Source organism: Natrix helvetica, assembly GCF_964273705.1.
Source record: "Natrix helvetica genome assembly, chromosome: 3".
Classification (NCBI taxonomy): Eukaryota; Metazoa; Chordata; class Lepidosauria; order Squamata; family Natricidae; genus Natrix; species Natrix helvetica.
In genome coordinates, this window is record NC_138549.1 from 30,463,745 (window position 1) to 30,485,261 (window position 21,517).

Sequence of the window (21,517 nt, forward strand, 5' to 3'; positions counted from 1 at the left end):
CTGTCGCCAGAGAGAGCCTCAGTGCCCCTCTCCTTCCCATCTTGGATCTTACTGTCTTGTGCTTTACTGTCTCTTTCACTACTCCCACTCTGTTCCTCCTCTGAGAGTGGAAAATTCTTTTTAATGAAGGCCTCCGCCTCCTGGACTGTATTGATTCTGATCCTGTTTCCCTCCCAGAAGATTAACATCCCCTCCGGAATTAGCCATTTAAACCAGATCCCTTCTTCATATAAATTTTTTGCTAGGGAGGAAAATTTCCTCCTTCTATCTCTTATTTTTTTCGGGATCTGTTTGAGAATGGTGATCTCTTCACCCTTATATTTCAATGGTCCCTCCCTTTGGGTCGCAAGTACCTCGTCCCTTGTGGATCTCCTGACAAACTTAACATGTATCTCCCTCAGAACATTGTGTCTTCTAGCATATGCTGAATTAATCCTATAAGCTAGATCCATATCCCACCATATTTGTTTTTTATCTCTCTTGAGATAATCTGCTAAAATTGTACTCATAATATCTTTAAGGTTTTCATTCTCTGTTTCTAGTAAGTTCTGGGATCTAAGAAAAAAGGACATTCTTTCAAATTCTACTTTTGTCTGAAAGTTTTCCATATCTATGTTTCCCTTATGCATTGCTTTCACTTCTTCCCCCAGCCCCGCCATTCCGTCCTCTAACACCAAAATTCTTTGTGTATTTCCAGCTATATGTTCTTTAACCACTCTGAGTTCTTCTTTGATCTCAGCCCTCATTTCATTCTGTCCCTTCAAAAGTTCTTTAAACATTTCCGTAACAGATAATTCCTTAGGATCCTCCCCAGCCACTGCTTTCTGCATCATTGACGATATCTTAGACTGTTGCATCGTGGGACTTGGGGCAGACTCCTGATGTTATTTCTATAGAACACCTTGATTCCCTCAGTTTTCACTATTTTTGCTCATTTGATGGTAAGCATATATGTCCAGTTCAAATTTGATTGCAATATCTTGGTTGTATATGATAGAATTGAGCAGCAATTCTATTTCAGATCGTGTCTTTCCACACAGCTTTGTGCAAAGAAGGTGAGATAGCCTGACAGATGTTTTTGTTATTCATGGCCTGAGTTGTTCAGTATTGTTGACAAAGGAATCGGTGCAATGAAAAATAGTGAATAGCTTCTGGTGTTTTTTCTGACTCCTATTATTTGTAGGCACTTGATTATCCAATCATGTGGCAGGGTGTCAAATGGCTTCTTTAATCAACCCATGACACATTCAAGTTGGTCTTCCTTCTCTTTGTGCTGCCCTCTCCCCATACACACACACACATGTATGGCAAGAGTTCTACAGGTTTTTATTCAAACCTCTGAAACAGGTCCTTGGAAAGAACCTCTGTTTTCCAGGTCCACATTTCTAGCTCAGTACCGCCAGAGTCACTGGGTAACAGAGTCCAATGGGCACAAATGAAGTCCAGGGAAGCTGTCCAGGAGTCAAACAAGTCAAGATACACGGCATGATACACAGTGATGGGTTCCGACCGGTATGCCCCGGTACGGAGCAGCGGCCACCTGCTGGAACAGTGTTTTGCTGGGCCCATCCACCCATCTGCCCACTCACCCACCCACCCACATTCCTTACCTGCTTTTAAGCCAACCAGGCTATTCATGCATGCATGTGCAGCCTACGGCACCTGTGCGACCTCCGCAGAGCAGCTGGAGCGTAACGGGGGGTTGCACCTGTGTGTGCCTGCATGCGCAGCGCCTGTGCCCAAGGTGGTCACCTGGCCCTGTCGCAGAGTACCGGTTGCGATGGGATCCGGAACCCACCACTGTAGTAGTAATAATAATAGTAGTATATATCATCATTATTTTGTACAACTCAAGGCAAAATACCTAACGTTTCTGCCTATTTTCCTGATGACAATCCTATGAGGTAGGGTAGTCTAAAAAACCACCGGCTGGCTTTGATTCCTAAGAGAAGACTAGAACACCCAGTCTCCCTTTTTTTGGCCCAGCATCTTAAGTGCTACACTAAACTGGCTCTCTGTGATCATCCATTCAGAGATCTGAAGACAAGCCACATGTGCAGATATACACAATTTACACTGGGAAGGACACAATTATTATATAAAACTTATTTACATTTCATTTTTTCACCGAAGCACTTAAGAAACACAACATTAATAATATATACATTAAAAACGGGACAACAATTAAAACGTCAAAACAAAAATAATGAAAACCTATTGATTGATGTATTGCTTCAACCTTAGTAGATTGTAGGCAGAGAGTAGATATTAATTAGTTAAATACAAGCAATAACAATAATAATTAAACACAAAGAACCCACCATACAACATGCCTCTCCCAACTCATATGAATTGGAAACGGACATATGCCAACAACCAAATCAGCTCCCATGGTAGTATTGCAATATGGTAATAGCACAACTAAGCCAACAGACCTCATTTTGTAGCAGCAGAAATGTGCTGCAGAAATAGCCTTCAAAGTAATTGGATATTTCAAGGATACCCCATGAAAGGTAAATTACCTGTGCAGTACTTCAACCAAGAAATGACAACAATAGGAGTGACTGTTCACAACCTAGAAATTAATAGTATGAAGCCAATTAAAAGATACCTCAATAAACAAATATATTTAATCCCCCAAGTCTGTCTAAATGCACACAATTTGTAGTTTGGCAAAATGTCAACGGAGAGGGAATTAGCTTGGCCCCTGTAGGACAGAATTCCAGGGCTTGAAGGAGCAACATCAACAATGCTCTCTATTGCATCTTCCAAGGACACCAAGGGGCAGGTGCTCCCAAGGAGAACAAACTTTGTGCAAACAAACCTGGGAGAATGTGGTATTCAAAAAAGCTTGATCTCACATTGCATAGAGTTTGTAGGTGATAACAGGGATTTGGAAACAGACTGGCCAATCTTCTGGCTACAACATTTTGCACCAAACAAAACCTACAAACACTTTTCAAAACCAGTCCTTGTAAAATACAGTAGGACACCATATTGCACATGGTCTAAAAATAACTTATTATCACCTTAAGAATGCCTCCAACGTGTATGGGATGAGAATTGTAGAAACTAAGACATCCAGGTGCAACACTCAAGCTGTGATCCTGAGTCTTCAGGTAGATGTAATTTCATCCAACAATAGGTTTTGTTTGTTTATTTTCAAGTGTTTTTTAAGCTGCTTCAGTTGTACAACTCAAATTCTCATTCCCAATGTCATTTAATTGCTCAGGAATGTAATTCTGTTTTGCTTAAATTAACAGGTTGTTTACTTTGAATATCCAGAATGCTTCAACTGTTTTTATCCTTTTCAGGTATTTTCAAGAGCATTGTTATTCCTATCAGAGAACATCTTCATTACTGCACACGCTCAAGAAATGATGATGGTTGCTTGGCCAATCTATAATAATTTTGATTTAGAAGTACTGAATTGGATCTAATATTTTAATTCAAAGTCAAAAGGTAGATACAGATCCATTTAATTCATATGCTGGATACACAAAGACAGGGGAGAAAAGAATAGAAAAGAAACCCCTTATGCCCTTTTTTTGTATTACTTAGGAAAGTGCAGATCTCTTTTCATGCCCGATCAAGTGACAACAGAGGGAGCCAAGATATTTATTGCCAAGTAGAAGAATACAAAGTCAAGATGATCCACAGGGATTTCTCTACTGCCTGAATGCTAGACAAAAACAAATGATATTATCAGGAAATGATCACAGAAAGCAAGGCTCTTTGCTCTGATAGAAACAGTCTTTATTAACCTTTCTTTAAAACAACATGGGAGTAAAGTCAAACAACAATGCACAAGGTTGACCCTGTTTTACTCTGCCCTCTCCTTCTCATTTAATCAGAGGCCAAGCATTTAAGTTCTGCCACTGAGAAGAAAATGTTGTAACAGAAATCCCCTTAAATATAAAGGACATGCTTCAGCAACAGTTAAACACAGGTAAATGCTACTGAATTAACCTCCTGGGTAACTATTTCTGCTTAAAGATATACAGTCTGTTTAATGAGACATGACTTTTGAAAATGAAAAGGTTCCATCTGTTTTTAAAATGATTACTTTGCCCCACCGGTTTTAGCGATTCATCTCAGGCACAGCAGTTCTGAACCCAGTCCAACAGAACTGAAAAACACTTGGCTTGAGCTAGATAGTACCCAAGCTTTTCCATGCATCATACATTTTGAAGCATGTGTGAGAACTGAAGAATGTAATCTTTATTTCTTGTTTTTAAACAACCAATACCTAAGCCTTCTAATGTAGCACGACCTTCTAACATTCTTTATTCTGTTATTCTGCCTTCTAGAGAATCTTGACTTTTTAATTAGCATATTTCTAACCATCGTGTCCTTCAGCAAGGCTTCTAGATAATTTTTTTATTTTATAATCTATCTAGTTTCCTGCCTTTCGTTGTGACTAGCTATTTCAATAGCAGGGAATAACTAGCTCAATCTGTATTTCAATGATCCTAAACTAATGCACTCTTTTTTCCTCCTAATATTCACAGTTCTTTCTCTCCTGTTTTGAGTTACAATGAATAGAATGGGGCAGACAGGAAGAATTCTGCAACTGGACACTAGAATACTTATTGGAGCACAAGATATATATTCAAAACTGTATACAAGAAGGAAAATATTCTTGAGCTATCTGTAACAGCCGCAACAGTCCCAAAAGAAGAGAATATTTGTAGTTCAGAGTTGAGTTGACAGTTTTTGGTGGGATCAATGTGATCACATTGATGATGTTGCCTAGTTGGGTAATGAAAGATTGGCATGCAAACAACCAAGCTCGGAGACCACCAACAGCTCCAAAATTTTTCATTCATTGCTCCAAACATCTGTAGCTATTCACAGGACCACTGCTAACCTATAATGCTCTTTTGTACAACATGCTTTTTTTGCAACCAGAACATCTAATTACATCACATGGCAATTGAAGCTTTGTTCTCCTTTTTCTTCTACAAGGCCTGCACAGACGAGTGGCAACTGGAAGGGCTACTTTGCCTACTGTTCTCATTGTGTCATAGCACCTTTGTGCATTGCACAACTTTCACACCTGCTTGCAGCAGCCCTGGTTTCTTCCATAATCAGTGATATCATATATCAGAAAGAGAAGGGTGAATTGAGAAGGCCTTTGCAACAGGGGAGTCATGTAGGGCAAAGTGTGGTTTACCTCTCTGCTAAGTCAAAATGGAGGAGGGGGGAAGGAACCCTCCCCACACATTGGGCAAGACATCTAGGTTGTAGTTGTTATGACACATACTATTAAATGAAACACTACTCTGTAGGATCCCTGAAAAATAAACTCCTTTTCTCTGAACAGGTGTTTGAAAAGAAGTCTTGGAAATAGTACTTCTTTGGGCTTGTATCTCACAGGTTAAGCTTTCTGAATAGTTTTCAGAACTAATTTAAGGAATAATTAATTATACATTTAGGGCGCATATTTAAAAAGAAAAGTCAGAAGAATAATTATAGTAGAGTGTATCATCTTGAAAACTCGGTGACCTAAATATTTGTTTTTGTATCAGGTAAATATAATCCAAATATAAAAACCACAACTCCCATATATATGAATAAGCATCTGTTTCATTTGCAGCTCTGTTTCCAATATTTGTGGTGCAATCATCGTGTGTGTGTGTGTGTGTGTATGTGTGTAACAGTAACTATGCAGTTTAGCATACAGAATAATGTAATTACTCATTCTTGAATAGCAGGATAATTACTGTCACTGAAACCCACATAACATACAGATCTTTTTGTTCTCTTTAAAAATGATAAATACTACATTTTCCCTTTTGGCACAGGGCACATCTTTTTTTTTCCTTTCTGAATTTCCTTCGTCTTCTACTGCTTTTGAATTGCATACAATTTGGAATGAATTATGAGATGTATCACTAAGTCAATAAGCAAGAAGAGCGACAAGATTATTTGGGAATTTGCAAAAATAGAAAAGTCAGTGTATGTCTTGAAGGATATTATGGGGGGTGGGATCACCATAATTTAAAACCAACAATTATGACAGGCCATTTGGGGTCCTCTGGGATAACTTTCAGGGGTTACACAAACCTGCCACCACAAGGAAGACATAGCTGTCATTGAAGAGGGCTGGAATGAATGAACAGTTGACCTCATTATGGCACTTCTCAAACATGAAGAGATCTGACTTCCTTATCAATCGGCCCAAGCACCAAGATCATCCCTGGAGCACTTCCCTAAGAGTCTGCCTTATCGGAGATAAAATTATGATTGAGAAGAGCCTTTTCACATTTTGAGCACCACTTACATGAGGTTTAACTGATGCTGACAGAGATGTTTTTTTTTACCGTCAGGAAAAGACATTTTTATTTCCCCATCTTTGTGGTTTTTTTTAACTAGAGGTATACTTTTATTATTATCATGTAATTTTCTTATTCCTTTAACTGCAAACCACCTGAAAATTCTTACAGAAGAATGCCATTTAAATGCATTAAATACATACATAATTTCAGATAACCATGCGCTAGTGGTGTACAAACTGGATAGTTTTTATGTGCTCTAGATAGAAGTGGTTTGCTCCCTTAGATTTTTTTCCACTCAATTTCCATTCTTAGTTTCTCCTCACAACAAAAGAGGACCAACCCCTCCCTCATAAATCAGTGCCATCCATTCTGATGAAATTATATATCATCAAATGTGTAAGGAAGAAACTTTGAAAAAACCTGATACTTTCACTAGCCTTGTCCAAATTTACAAGATGCAGCATAAACATTTCACTTTGAAAACCAACATGGGGCACGTATTTTGTCAAAGTTGTATATGGAATGAATTAAATTAGATGATTGGAAAGATGATCAAAACTAGCAACTGTAAAGAGACAATGTCAGGCATTTAAATCTTCTGTTTTCAGAGTCATGACTAGAAGGAGCAAAAGATACTAGAAAAGTATTGTTCGTATGTTCACAGAAATTTCCAAAAAAGAGATAACCTACCAACAGACCAGAACATTTTGAGTTAATACTACTACAAAAGGATGATCTTTCCAACCACCATAATCAAACATGTATTCCTCATATTCAACTGAAAGTTTTTGATTGCTAGAAGATTCAAATGCCTGTATGTTATAAAGGCTGACTTGTCTATGGACCGTTCCCCACTTGCTTCTATGGCATAAATATACCTTAGTAAGATCATTTTTCCATTGTGATCTTACCTTTCTCTCATGTTAAATACACAAATGATAATTTTAAATTATCCATAATTGAACTGGGGTTAACACTGCATCCCTCACATTCTCTGTAAGGTGTATGGCATGAAGGACAGGAGGAACTGAGAGAAAACTCAAAATATTGAGAACTTCATTGTTCAAAACCTTCAATCACTCATGATGAAATGCAATAGAGAACTAGGTCAGATTAAAGAAGTGATACCATGCCTTGCTATTCAGTGAAGTAGCCCAAAGGTGCTTTTTCAAGAGGCAACTGGACTTTTTTGTTTTTCTTTGAAGACATTTCGTTTCTCACCCAAGAAGTTTCTTCGGTTCTGCTTCTTGGGTGAGAAACGAAACTTCTTCAAAGAAAAACAAGAAAGTCCAGTTGCCTCTTTTAAAAAGCACCTTTGAGGCAACCATGATCTGGATGACAGAGAAACTCCATAGACCTTTACAAGTAACCAAAAAAAAATCTGCTTCCAGAATCTGAAGGAAAACCTAGACTGTTACTTATACTATAGCCACATATCTTGATCTTATAAGTATTATCAATCCACTATTTAAACCTCCACTTGAAGACAAAAACACATGAACACACACTAAAAATCCTGGTGCTTCTCAGAAATCATTTTTATCCAGGAGTGCATTTCTGCCAGGGCAGAACTACAAGAGCCTTCAAGGCTCATAGATTGAACAACTGCCCACATGCTAAAAGCCAGTTAATTAACCAGAACAGCCATTACGAAAATATAATTAAAGTGGGGAAAAAAACATGCTTTTGCCCAGGCAAATTGAAAGCAAGTTTTCCAAGCTATAAGTAATAAGAGCACTTTTCTGTTTTGGAGTTTATTACCTGTTTGATCTAGAACAGGAGCCAGCAATTGGAGGCTAAGATACCAGCTGCTGGATGAGAGAAGAGTTCTACAGTGCACATTATAGGTCTCCTCTCTCCATTTTCAGGCCCCAGAAGGAGACAATGCAGAGCATACCTGTATGGCCCCCACTGAGGTATTTGAAAAGAAATAAATCAATTGGAAAAACTAGAAAGACTCTGGCACCAACCAAAAACCACATGAGTTGCAGAAGGGAAATGCTGTCTGGTGGGCTCCTGCCCTGACATCCTTTTTCACTCACAATAAAAACACTACATGCCATAGAGTCCATATGGACCATATGAACTGGTCTATAACTATTCCCTATCCCTACAGCAGGTAAATGTAGAGATTCTCAAACTGAATTTGCCATCAACTTAGTCTATAGAGGGCATTTGCAAGCTCTTTACCCACTTTTCATACTAGAAACTGTTGGATTGCCTGGAGCAGGTGAGATTCTTGGCCGGCAAACAAGTGGCATTCAGAGACAGCAAATCTATAATAGATCAGTGTGCCATCTAGCAATTCTTAATAAAATGGGTATCCTTAAAAATACCCATGGAAACAGCAATTCCCTTTATACACTGCTTTCCTCCATCTGAAATCAGCCTTCAGTTCCATCCCAAGAATGAAAGCTTGTTTAACAGATGGCTGTTTTCACGAAACAGGATAATGCATGCAAACACAGTCACCCAAGTTAGGCATAACAAATCTGGTTATCCTAATGCAGATATTCCAATCAGACAAGGAGTGAAACAGGGATGCAACCCTAGTATTTAATGGGTTTTAGAAAGAATTCTGCAAGGACAGGGGTGTCAAACTAATGTTGTCATGGCAGCATCAAGTAACATATTGGGATTTTTTTTCACCCTTCATTAAATCAGGTGTGGGCGTGGCCAGTGCGTGAATCATCCGACCCGTGGGCCAGGAGTTCGACAGCCCTGTGCAAGGAAGAAGGACTTACAATTAATTGCACCAAAATCATAATTCTGGTTTTCTCAGGAAGACATAGCTGCCATAAAAATCAATGGCAAGCAGAAACTAACCAAATGCAGAATAAGTTCCAAGTTTTACAGATTGTGGAGTAATTTTTGAGGCCTCTGGAAGATGGTAGGAAGCATTTGATTTTCTGTTGGCCCACTGACTCTGCTAATTCTCCTTGATGACTTTACATCAAGTTGGAAGATTAAAAAAATGACAGCTAACCCAAGTCACTGCAGCTTTTCTATCCCCTCTTTCCTATCTCTTGGCCTAGAGAAAGTTAAAATTTACCAGGGTTTTCAATATTACACATCAGAGACTTAAGTACTATAGGCAACCTACAAGGGTAGATTCCTTCTTTCTTGGAAATTTTTAAACTAAGCTTTATTTTTTGTCTGCTTTAACGTTCTATCTTTGGCGGTATTAAATGGGAGGTTTCATGAAATTCCACATAATGAGAGAAATTTTTCCTGTTGCCCAAATTTACCTGATTTTAGTGCACACGTTTCTTCATGGTTCCTTCTGTAAGAATTTATATGCTGATAAATTATATCATTTTCTAGTATAGTTCAATCTTTCAACTAGGGAGAAGTGGTTTGTGTTTTACTTACTTACAGAGCCCTGCTATTATGAACAAAAATGCCAAATTCTTAGCAACTATTGCATTAAGTCGATCTAAGGTATCTTAAGCTTGGAATGATGTCAAGAAGAAATGTTAGGAAGAAATCTTTTTATTCTTCCATCTAATATTTACTTTGTTTATTTTCTTTTGCTTTGTTTTATTCTTTTATGGTTTTTACAGTTGCAATGTATGCTGTGAAGGTTGGACCATAAGAAAGGCTGAGTGCCAAAGAATTGAGGCCTTTGAACTATGGTGCTGGAGAAGGCTCCTGGACTGCAAGGCAATCAAACCAGTCAGTCCTAGAGGAGATTAACCCTGACTGCTCTTTAGAAGGCCAGATCCTGAAGATGAAACTCAAATATTTTGGCCACCTAATGAGAAAGAATGATTCACTGGAGAAGAACCTAATGCTGGGAACGATTGAGGGCAAAAGAAGAAGGGGACGATAGAGATTGAGGTGGTTGTATGGAGTAACCAAAGCAGAAGGCGTGAGCTTAAATGGACTCCAGAGGATGGTAGAGGACAGGAAGGACTGGAGGAATGTTGTCCATTGGGTCAGACATGACTTCACAACTAATAACAACAATTCTTTTTCATTTTTCATATGTGTATATTTTAATTGGTAGGTCTGTATGATGTTTAGCTGCTCTTACTATATTATACTTCAGTCCATTTTTATATGTTGTTTTAGGGGTGTAGCCAATTTGTTGGTCATTGACCATAAATAAATACATTTTAAAGATTAAACTTATATTATAGCTCTATGAACAGCATCACAACATCATCAGCACCAAAATTAGGCTGTGGTGTTTCTTTTAGAGAAAAGAGATTATTTCTCTTTTATTCCAGATAACCCCAGAAAAACATAGACTTATTGATTTATTTTATTTTTATATCACAGGATTCCAGAAGTGACTTGTAGTACTGGTAGTTTACATCAAACAAGGATAAAAGGATTTTAAAAAATTTGAGCGCAAAAGGATCAAATACAAAAGCACTAAAATGCTGATGTAATAAATTCTGTGATGCTATTCTATCCCCAAATCAGTAACTCCTGGAAGATGAGATGGTGTCCTAATTCTAGAGGAAAGTTATTCCATAAAATAAGGGCATAGTTGAGTAGTATTGTCTGTGAGCCCCCCTCCGTTTTATCTCCCAGGCCTGGGGAGATATACATATATGTATACATGTACATATATGTATATTATGTATATGTATATTATGTATGTGTGGGGGGGTGGGCGTGGTGGCTCAGTGGCTAAGACACTGAGCTTGTTGATCAGACAGTCGGCTGTTCAGCAATTTGAATCCCAAGTGCCACGCAACAGAGTGAGCTCCCGTTACTTGTCCCAGCTTCTGCCAACCTAGAAGCTCAAAAGCACATAAAAAATGCAAGTAGAAAAATAGGAACCACCTTTGGTGGGAAGGTAACAGCACTCCATGCGCCTTCAGCATTTAGTCATGCCGGCCCCATGACCACGGAAATGTCTTTGGACAGCGCTGGCTCTTAAAGTTTGAAACGGAGATGAGCACTGCCCCCTAGAGTTGGGAACAACTAGCACATATGTGTGAGGGGAACCTTTATCTTTACCTATCATATATCAACTTAAGTCTTTCTAACAGTAAGACAAACTCAAGACGTTGAATTTGACTAGGTGACTGCAAAAAATGTATCCATATAGCTTTCTTGATAACAATACAGAAGTTTCCCACTATGATCTTTGACTTCTCAGTCTAGCCTGCAGCCCCCCAAACTCTCTGGCAATATTCCTTATCAAGTATTAACTGAGCCTGACACTGCTTAGATACTGAGCCCAGCCAAAGACAGCCAGGTGCAATAATGTACTGAGACTATGATTAACTGTAGGAATAGATTGTATGTTGTTATTATAATTAGTGTAATTATACTAGATTGAACATTGTTGTTAAAGGTTGATCAAAGGTTGATCAATCTCATTACCTGGAGATGTAATTGCTATTTTTGTTATTACTTTATTGAAAGGTGCTTTTATTTTTATACGTTCCTAAATAGAACATTTGTTTTGCGTGGTGTTTTGCATTTTCCAAATTAAATAAATAAATGGCATTAAGTTTTTCTAGAATTTAATTGTTATTTTTCTTTTAGAAAAAAATAATATTTTACCAATTAGAAGCTTACTTTATTCTAATTGGAGAGATTCCTTTCTCCAAGAGTAGCTGTTCAAACTAGATTGCATCTTTAATTCAAAATAGATGACTCTGAATACCTCTGGACCTTGCCCTTCAGGAAGACATTTCTAAGGAAATGGGTTCAAGGAAATAAGCAGGGAGGTAAAACTAACTCTGCCCAGAATTCACACATAGGTGAGCTTGTCCTTGTTAAAAGACATTTAAAATTATACTGCATATCATATATTCTGCACTGGGGTGGGCTGCTGGGGGTTCGCAAGGGTTCAAGTGAGCCTCTAGCTAGGATTCTGCCCAGTTTGGCAAACTCCTAAATGCCACCCCTGGCTGGCCCCACCCCACCTCTCCCAGGAGTCTCCATGTGGCCCGCTCATCATGTCAGGTAAATGCAGGGCCCACGCGGAGGCTCAGGGAAGAGGAGAAATGGACCTACCAGAGGTTTTGGAGTCCAGAAATGAGCCTGTTTCCAGCCTCCATAGGGGCTTCGGAGCCCAAGGGGAGCAGTTTTCACCCTCCCAGAGACTCGAGGAAAGCCTCCGGAGCCTGGGGAGGATGAAAAATACCCCCCCACCATGGTGCAGGAGGCTGACTAGGCCATGCCCACAATGGCTATGCTCATCCATCAACGGGGCAGCGAACCCGTTGCTGCAATTTTTGAAGCCCACCCATGATTCTACATGATCATTTGAGTAAATGAAGAAATGCTCTTATTAAATGAAACTAACCTTTGACTCATTTTACGATGTTGGGTATTCTGAAATGGGATATTGCCTTGCAGAGCAATCCTACAATGGGAAGAGACTCTGATTAGGCAGAAGAAAATGAAGAAGAAGAATCAAAGAAGAATGAAGACTCAAACATATACTTAACTAAGTTAACCAAAGTTACCAAATCTTAAACCATTTTAAACATATATATTTTGAATGTTCATATTCTGGAGGACGAGATACCCATTAGAAAATATGTCATTTATCAAAGCTTGAATAAACATCCCTTTTCATCCTCAAAGAAAAATGGCCAATTCTAATATCAGCATTTGTTTAATTTACAAAAAGGAGATATTTTATGAGCATAAACACCACTTGTTGTCTTTTAATGCACATTTCCATGCATACATCAGAAAGCGGAACATTAATAGAACATTTTTCACATATACTTTTCAGATGATTACTGGTCAATAGCGTTTAAACACCTCTACTGAATTAACACCTTTTGCAAAAAGTTCACCACAGCAGAACAAATGGAAGCACCTTGTTTGTGAGTTTTTCTTTTGAAATTATTGCACAGTTTTGCTTTTCATCAAGCTGAAAAATATGAAGTCCAAAATATTTATGGTTCTGATTGTCAATCTTGCTTTTGCAGAGATGTATGTGTGAAGACAAAATAGACAACTCATTTTGTTGACTCAATAGAAGCGTATTATCACAGCAAGATTTTAATTCAGATGTACAATACTTGCTTTTTCCTGAACACAACAATGAAGCTGCCATGTACTGTGTGTCACAGCAGGTAACTAATATCAACAAAGTATACAGAAAAAACCTATGTGCAAATAACATAGCATGGGTCTAACCTTGAGCAACAAAAGCAAAGAAAAGTGAGGTCTAAGTTTGTATCCTTAACCCACTCTGTTGGGTTTATTTTCTATATTATAAATGATACAAATTCTTTATCAAGGCTGTGCATACAGAGATGTGCTCTAATGTAACCAACATGGCAAATATATTTCGCTGTTTTTCATTCAAAGTAGTTTGTGTTAGATTGGATAATGAATAGGTACACACAGGTTTAACGGTAACAACAGCTCTTTATTAAGTACAACAAGTGAGAACAATCCAGCGAAGGTTGAGTCTGACAGCAGCCCTTTTATAGGGAGCTGTCAGACCCTTCGACCAATAGGATTAAACCTCTGTTCCCGCCAGAACAGAGGACCTTGGTGGAAACCACTGTAGTTAGAACAAGTATCTAACACCCCTCCCCTCTCGGATGGAACAATCCTACTTGTTACGTAGTCACACAGGTAGGTGGGCTTTTGGGTAGCTCTGTATGACCTGTGCAGTTCAGTAGGAGGGGTTTCCTTGGACAGGTCGGACAGACCTGTTTGCTCCGCAGCTCCGCTTGGTGGAAGCTCCTGGAACGTTTCACAGGCCGCAGCTGGAGCTTCTAGAGCCGGTTCGCTCGGAGCTCGCTGCGGGCCTGCAACATAACCAGATAAGTTTCCTGGTACCCTCGGGCTTGAGCTGGCCATGGAAGGAGTCAGTGTTTGCTCCGTTTGGGTAGAGCTTTGGCTAACTTGTGCAAGAGTTACCTCTGGTTGTCTAAGAGTGGAGTTGGAGAGGCGGCCACAGAGTTGGTCAATATTCCTTCTCCAATTCCTACCGTCCTCAAGCTCTAGGAGGTAAGAGTGAGGCCTGGTGATGCCTATCACTGTGGCAGGAATCCACAGAGTTCCCCCGGCGTAGTTGTGGGCATATATTGAATCCCCTACGCTAAAAGTCTGAATCTTGCTTGTGGAGTCTGGGGGCGATGAGGCAGAATAATTGGGGTGTAGCCGGTCCAAGTGGGACCTTAGCCAGCGACCCATGAGAAGCTTGGAGGGGCTTCTCCCAGGAGTGGCACTGGGTGTGATGTGCTGAATTAGTAAGTAATGGTCAACCCATGTTTGCCAATCTCCCAGGCCCATCCTAGAGTGGGCCTCTTTTGCAGATCTCACCATTCTCTCCACCTGACCATTGGAGACCGGATGGAATGGCGCGATCAGGGCATACCTGATTCCCTGAGCTGCTAGGAAGGTCTCGAATTGCATGGCCGTGAATTGGGGCCCGTTGTCAGAGACCAAGATGTCGGGCAGGCCGTGCGTGGAGAAAAGTCTCTGTAGCACCTTGATGACTGATTCTGCCATTGTGGAGGTCATCTAACCACTTTGAGTAGGCGTCCACAACTACTAAGAATGTCTGGCCATGAACTGGGCCAGCAAAGTCAATTTGCACCCTAGACCATGGTGCTTGAAGTCACTCCCACTCCTTAGTGGGCGCCTCTGAGGGAGCAGGTCTGGACTCCTGGCACAGTGTGCAGGTAGCCATCCAAGGTGGCTAGTGCAAGGTGGGAGACATGGTTTGAATTTGCACACCAGCTGGGCACAGCTACTGCGCATGCGGCAGCTGTCATCTTCTTCGCCTTCTGAGCTCTCGGGCTCTGCAGCCTCGCAATGTAAGCGTGTACTCCTTCGTGCATCTTGTGGAGCGCTTTGGTGCTGCAGAGTCTAAGTAAATTTGACAGCTGATTCGACTGCCCTGGCTTCATCCAAGGCGATCTGCAGAGTGAGGTTAGATTTAGAGAGTAACCTCCTCTGTAGGTTAATGTCCCATATGCCGCAAATTATGTGGTCCAGAATCAGCTCATCCAGGTCTCGGAATTCACAGTACGCTGCGGCCTTGCGAAGCGCCACAACATACTCATTAATCGACTCACCCTCTTTCTGGTTCCTGATGTTAAACTCATGCTGGCGAACGTGCTTGGATGGTTTAGGGGCATAGTGAGTCCTTAGCATCTGTTACAGTACGGACCAGGCAACTGATTGTAGCGGTGTCAGCTCAGTGAGGTCTTTCGCCATCTCAAACACTTCCTGGCCACAGTATCCGAGGAACATGTTCTTCTTGTGGCCTTCAGAAAGGCCCATGAGGTCGTTTGCCTCAAGGAAGCAGTCAAATCGTAGCATGTACGAGTCCCAGTGCTCGGTGACTGGGTCATACAGAGTCAGTGGGGCGTGCATGGCCATTTTGTGCTCTGAGGGTGTTTTGAGTTTGCCGCTCAAAAATGGCCGCTCGAAGCCACGCTGAGCTCTGGGCTGGATGTACTTGCTGGATTGCTATGCTCTTTTTGGTTCGCCTAGTTGCCTTCCAATCCCATCCTCGTCATCAGTGTTAGATTGGGTAATGGATAGGCACACACAGGCTTAACAGTAACAACAGCTCTTTATTAAGTACAACAAGTGAGAACAATCCAGCAAAGGTTGAGTCTGACAGCAGCCCCTCTAAGACCCTTCGACCAATAGGACCTTGGTGGAAACCACTGTAGTTAGAACAAGTATCTAACACCATGTCTATCAGATTTATTCAGATACTTATCTAATTACTATCCTACTGCCAGAAAACAAAATCATCTTAGCTGCACCCGATGGAACTCCAAATGTCCAGTTAAGAATTGAAACAGGCATGCCTCAAATTCAGATAAGAGCCTGGAAGATGATGATCATTCATTGGCTTAAAATATATTTCTTTCCAGAGGGATTGTCCACACTAGTGTTGACTGACAATTTCTCCTCCCCCTGGAAATAGGCAATTGATCACAAACTGGGCTCTTATGGGCTCTCACCATTATTCTTAATGTCCCTAGGCTTTGATCAAGCAAAGCAAGTAGTAATTAATAGAATGAAGGACATGGAGTTCAAAGAAGAACTAAATAGGTTACCTCTCCACAGTAGGGACAGAATCAAACAGGGTGTGTGGGAATCGGCAAGATATCTAAATGACCTGATCTTCTCAAAACAAAGAAAAGCTTTCTTCAGAGCCAGATTTAACATTCTTCCTTCAACACTCCTCCAGGGCAGGTATAAGAGAACACCTATAGCAGAACGGGTTTGTATATGTGGTAAAGGAGAAGTGGAAGATAATTCACATGTTCTATTACACTGTGAGCTATACAAAGCTTGTAGGTCTGCACATATTCTCCCCTTATTAGAGAGGGCAGACAATTTTTATCTAGGCTTTCTCCTCCAGGACACTAACCCGGTTACCACGCATGCAATGGCAAAGTTCTGTGCTGCTGCAATGTCCATAAGAAAAAAATTGGCTACAGAAGTATAGTTGTCATCTTGTACCAATTATCTGGACATATCTCTAACAATCTTTGGACCATTGTATTTATTCCTATACTTAACAGTGTTACACCCAGGTAAACCAGGGAGTGACCCAAACAATCTGAGCACATTTATGTTATTTTCCACTTTTAATGTCAATACTTTTTAATTATATCTTAATGTCAGTACTTTTTAACATATTGTAAAAATTAATGTGTATTGCTGGTCTTTGACCGTAATAAAGATTTACTTACTTATTTTATTCAGATACTTATCTAATTACTATCCTACTACCAGAAAACAAAATCATAATCCTACATTTGAAACTGTACCATTAACCTCACACTTCGTTTTATTTCAGCTTTCGATCTAGAAGAAGAAGATTTATTAATAGGTCTTTTTTCCCACTTATTAAAAGCATGTGCTGGAGAAACACTACTTACTGTATTTAGGTGCAAAATCCAGCTCTTAATCTCTAATTATAAATTTTAGTTGGATAGGTTTCTGTCTTATAACTGAAGCTAAATATAAAATATTGAGTTTAACTCCGACTAAAATCCCACATTAAAAATTTTAAGGAAGTTTGTTGCAATAAAAAAAATGTCTTGCCACAGATGCTTCTAAGGCTGAGAATACATTCCTGAAATCTTTTGCTGAGTGATCCAGATTTCAACTAGCCTCTGGACCAATGGCTGATTTCTCCAGAACAATTGCAGGAAAATTGGCTTATGAGTCCAATCAAGCCATAAATGAGCAATCCGTAAAAGCTTCAATGTCCCTTCCTTTCCAGACTTAGGATCCCTTTTTCCCATTTGCTCCACTATGATTCTCTTCTCTGCCCTGCTCAAAATTCTAATCTCCTCCAGGGATGGGCTTCTGGGGGTTCGGGCGATCCTCTAGCTAGGATTCTGCCCAGTTCAGTGAACCCCCAAATGCCACACCTGGCTAGTCATGTTCACCATCGCCCGCCCCTCCCACTCCACCCCATCCTAGGAATCTCCACACAGTCTATTCATCATGCCAGGTAAGTGCAGGGCCCGCACAGAGGCTCGAGGAGGGGGGAAATGGGCCTACTAGAGGTTCCGGAACTCCAAAGCTCGGGGGAAGCAGTTTTTGCCCTCCAGGAGGCTCGAGGAAAGCCTCTGGAGCCTATGGAGGGTGAAAAACACCCCCGCCCTGGTGCAGGAGGCTGACTAGGCCACGTCCACAATGACCACACCCACCAGCAATGAGGCAGTTAACCCATTGCTGCAATTTTTGAAGCCCACCCCTTATCTCCTCTATTGTTTTTCCCTAATAATATAATCAGCCTCTAATACCATCTCTGGCTTAATCCTACCAAGACCACCCATATCTGGAGACATTCCGTTTTTGATCTTGAATGGGGTAGCGCTTCCCCATTGAAAGTTTGTATGTGACTGCAGGTATTTCTACAGTAACAGTTTGAAGAACAAGTGACAGCAGTGGCCAGGCAGGCTTTTGTCTAAGTCAGTTTCATGAATCAATTGTGCCCTTTCCAATAATGGATATGCCTTCTGCTTCATAAACTGCATTAGTTGCCTATTTGTTTCTAACTGAAGGTGCTATCTACAAAGTTCTAATTTGAATAAGTCCTGATTACTTGAGGAACTGCCTCTCTCCCTTAAGAATTGCCTGGCTGATTTGATACTACCTTCCAGATTTCTTTGATTAAACAATGTCATCTGTTCAGAGTCTTTCTTGCAACATCTACCTAGACTTCTAGAATGAGATTCCTGCTCAGATCTGAATGGCCCCCACCCAGCTCTTTGGTTAAGGAAAATGAGGCCCTTCTTTGATTGGACTTGCTATCTTTTATGTTTCATTCATCAAAACAAAATATTTGTTTGTTGTGATTATTTGTTTGTTTGTCAGCTGCCCAGAGCTGTTGAGCATCGGGTAGCATATATTGCTATTGTGTTTGGTTGCACAGTCTGCCAGATGTTTAGAACTCTGGAACTTGCTGCTGTTTGTACTACTATAATCTATACTCTTCCACTGGTCAACATTTTCCATAATTCTTTTCATTTTTCTAGCAACATTTTCTCCACAGCCTGCTGCTGACTCTTCTGTTTTAGCCACTACTTATGTGCTGTTCAGTTTTTACATCCAAGTCCTGTATTATCTCATGAAATCATATGTTCTGCATACATACACACCAGAGAGAGAGAGAGAGAGAGAGAGAGAGAATAGATAGATAGATGATAGATAGATAGATAGATAGATAGATAGATAGATAGATAGATAAGATAGATGATAGATAGATGATAGATAGATAGATAGATAGATAGATAGATAGATAGATAGATAGATAGATAGATAGATAGATAGATAGATAGATCCTGGTTGATAAACTGAGATAGCTGGATCTGAAGCATGTTAAGTTTAAACCAAATGCATTATAGTATAACTATATACTATATACTATATATGACGCTCTCATATTATTTCTAGCATATGATTGTAATCACCAGGTACTGAGAATGTAGACTTGAACCATAACCTTGGTAAAATAGGCAGTATTATAATCAACAAAAATAAAATATATTTCATTTTTTTCAAACAGAGCAGTGATTTTGTTTAAAAAAAAGCACTAGAGCTAGCTATTTTACTACCATCCAGATTACTGTAGGTTAGCTACCTTATTTTATGTCACAGACCCCTTGAAAAGTATACTACAAAATGCAAAAGTTGGATGTGCTTCTTATATTTTAAATATTTGAGATAGTATTTAAAATAAAATGTGATGATTTATTTCTTTAAGTAATATAGCTATATCCCCTGTTAAGGGAGATCCCAGTCTTTTGTGTTTACTGTTTTATTCTGAACTCCTTTACTAAGGGCTTAAGGAAAAAGATTAGATTACAATTTATAATTGCAGTGATGGAAAAGATTTCTAAATTATTCCCTCCCTTATGTAACAACAGCACACATACAGTAAATATTTACAGCAAGATTTTAAAAATGCTTCAGAGAATTTTCTCAAATATTGTTTTGCTTAAAAAAATGAAAAGCATAGCCACTTTTAGCTGATCTTCTTACCAACATAGCTTCATAATTTATTTTTCCTACTTTTATCTTTGTTTAAAACACGCATGCAATTGCAATTAATTTTATTTCTTCAAATATCAAGTCCACGCAAGAAGTACCTACTTGCAACCTGCCCAATTACAACAAGAAAAAAAAAATCTTCTAGATCAGAAACCTTAGCATCTGGTAATTAAAATTGCTAATCACCAGCAATTATCTGGCAGAGCTATATAGCCAAGTGAAACAGTTTGACCCTTTGCCCATCGAAAAGAAGAATGTTTGCTGTCTATTGATAAGCGGTAAGGCAAAGCTGTGTTTGGTTCCCATCCATTCACTGGCTACTAATAGGACATCAACAAAAGGACTGACATCAGTGGCAGAATACTTTCAACCAGGCAGGGTCTAAGAACCCAGGTGTGAAAGGTTCCTGACAAAGATCTATAGGAAACCGGGGGGGGAGGGTTAGACTTTCAGAAATTAATTGCAAATCAAATTCCCAAGTTGGTGTCCTGCTAATGTACTGCAATTGTTTGGGAGTGAACACTTGTTTGGATTGAAAAAGGATTTAAAATAAATTATTTTTAAAAGGGAACGTGTTAAAGAGAAACAAAAAAAAAAAGATTATATGAAAATGTCAGGCATTTTTTTCCACATTCCCTTCAGATATTTCTGCCATTATTATGCAAAGAAAAAAATAATAATTTCTGACATATTGCCTGAATGTTATCATACAAAAAAATCCTAAAGCAGCCAAGAAGTAGAATAATAGAAAACTCTTCTACTGGGACATTATTACATTTGTGGCCTATATTTCTTAAGGAAATTGCTTGTCAAACTCTAAAAGCTACTGAAGAAATTTGTCATATGGTAGCAAACAAATCACTTAAACTTCCCAAGCTGTATGGCTCCACTTCTGGGACTGTTTTTTTTTTTAAATAAAGTAAGTCTTCAAAGATTCGATGAGAAAATATAGCTAAAACTCTTATGATAAAACAGCCCTCTCCAACATAATGCTCTTCAGAAATACTGGAAAAAATATCTATAATTTTGAGGCAATGAAACATTACTTGAGAATCGCAAGGGCTATAATCTAGTTTGTCTAGAATTTGCCAAGTTAGGAAATACTGTCTCTTGCCATAATCAGTATTACTGTCCCCATGATATTGTACAGTTGCTGTACATTTACAAAGAAATACAGTATAGTGCAGGGGTGGGTTTGAAAATTGTTTACTACCGGTTCTGTGGGCTTGGCTTGTTTGGTGGGCGTGGCTTGTCGGTGATGTGATGGTGGGTGTGCCTTCGTGGTCATGTCACTGGTTGGTCATGTGACTGGGTGGGCATGGCCGAGTTGTCTGGGTGGGTGTGACCAATTTAGCAGTCCAGATAGTTCCTGTGAGTACGTGCTTTCTATTTTTTGGAAACCATGCCTTTAGGGACAAGGCAGGTGTTTTCTATCCGCTAGCTTTGCTACACTTTTACCTTGTGAAATGCTTTTGCCTGAACACCTGGGCAGCTCATTAAGAGTCTCCCCCACCTCCTGCAGCCACCTGGGGAAAGGGAAAAAATGGCAAAAGGCATTGGTTTATTCATTCTGTTCTGTTTGTTTGCTTTTCTGGTGTTATGGGAATAAAAATATAGTAAAAATATAATAAAAATATGGGAGCTTCACCAGGTGGAGGGGCACCAAGGTAAATCTTCTGACAGCTGACCCAGAAACGAACTGCTAAATGTCACTTCACTTTTGCAGTTAAAAACCTCCTTCTGAGCAGCTTCTGAAAGCT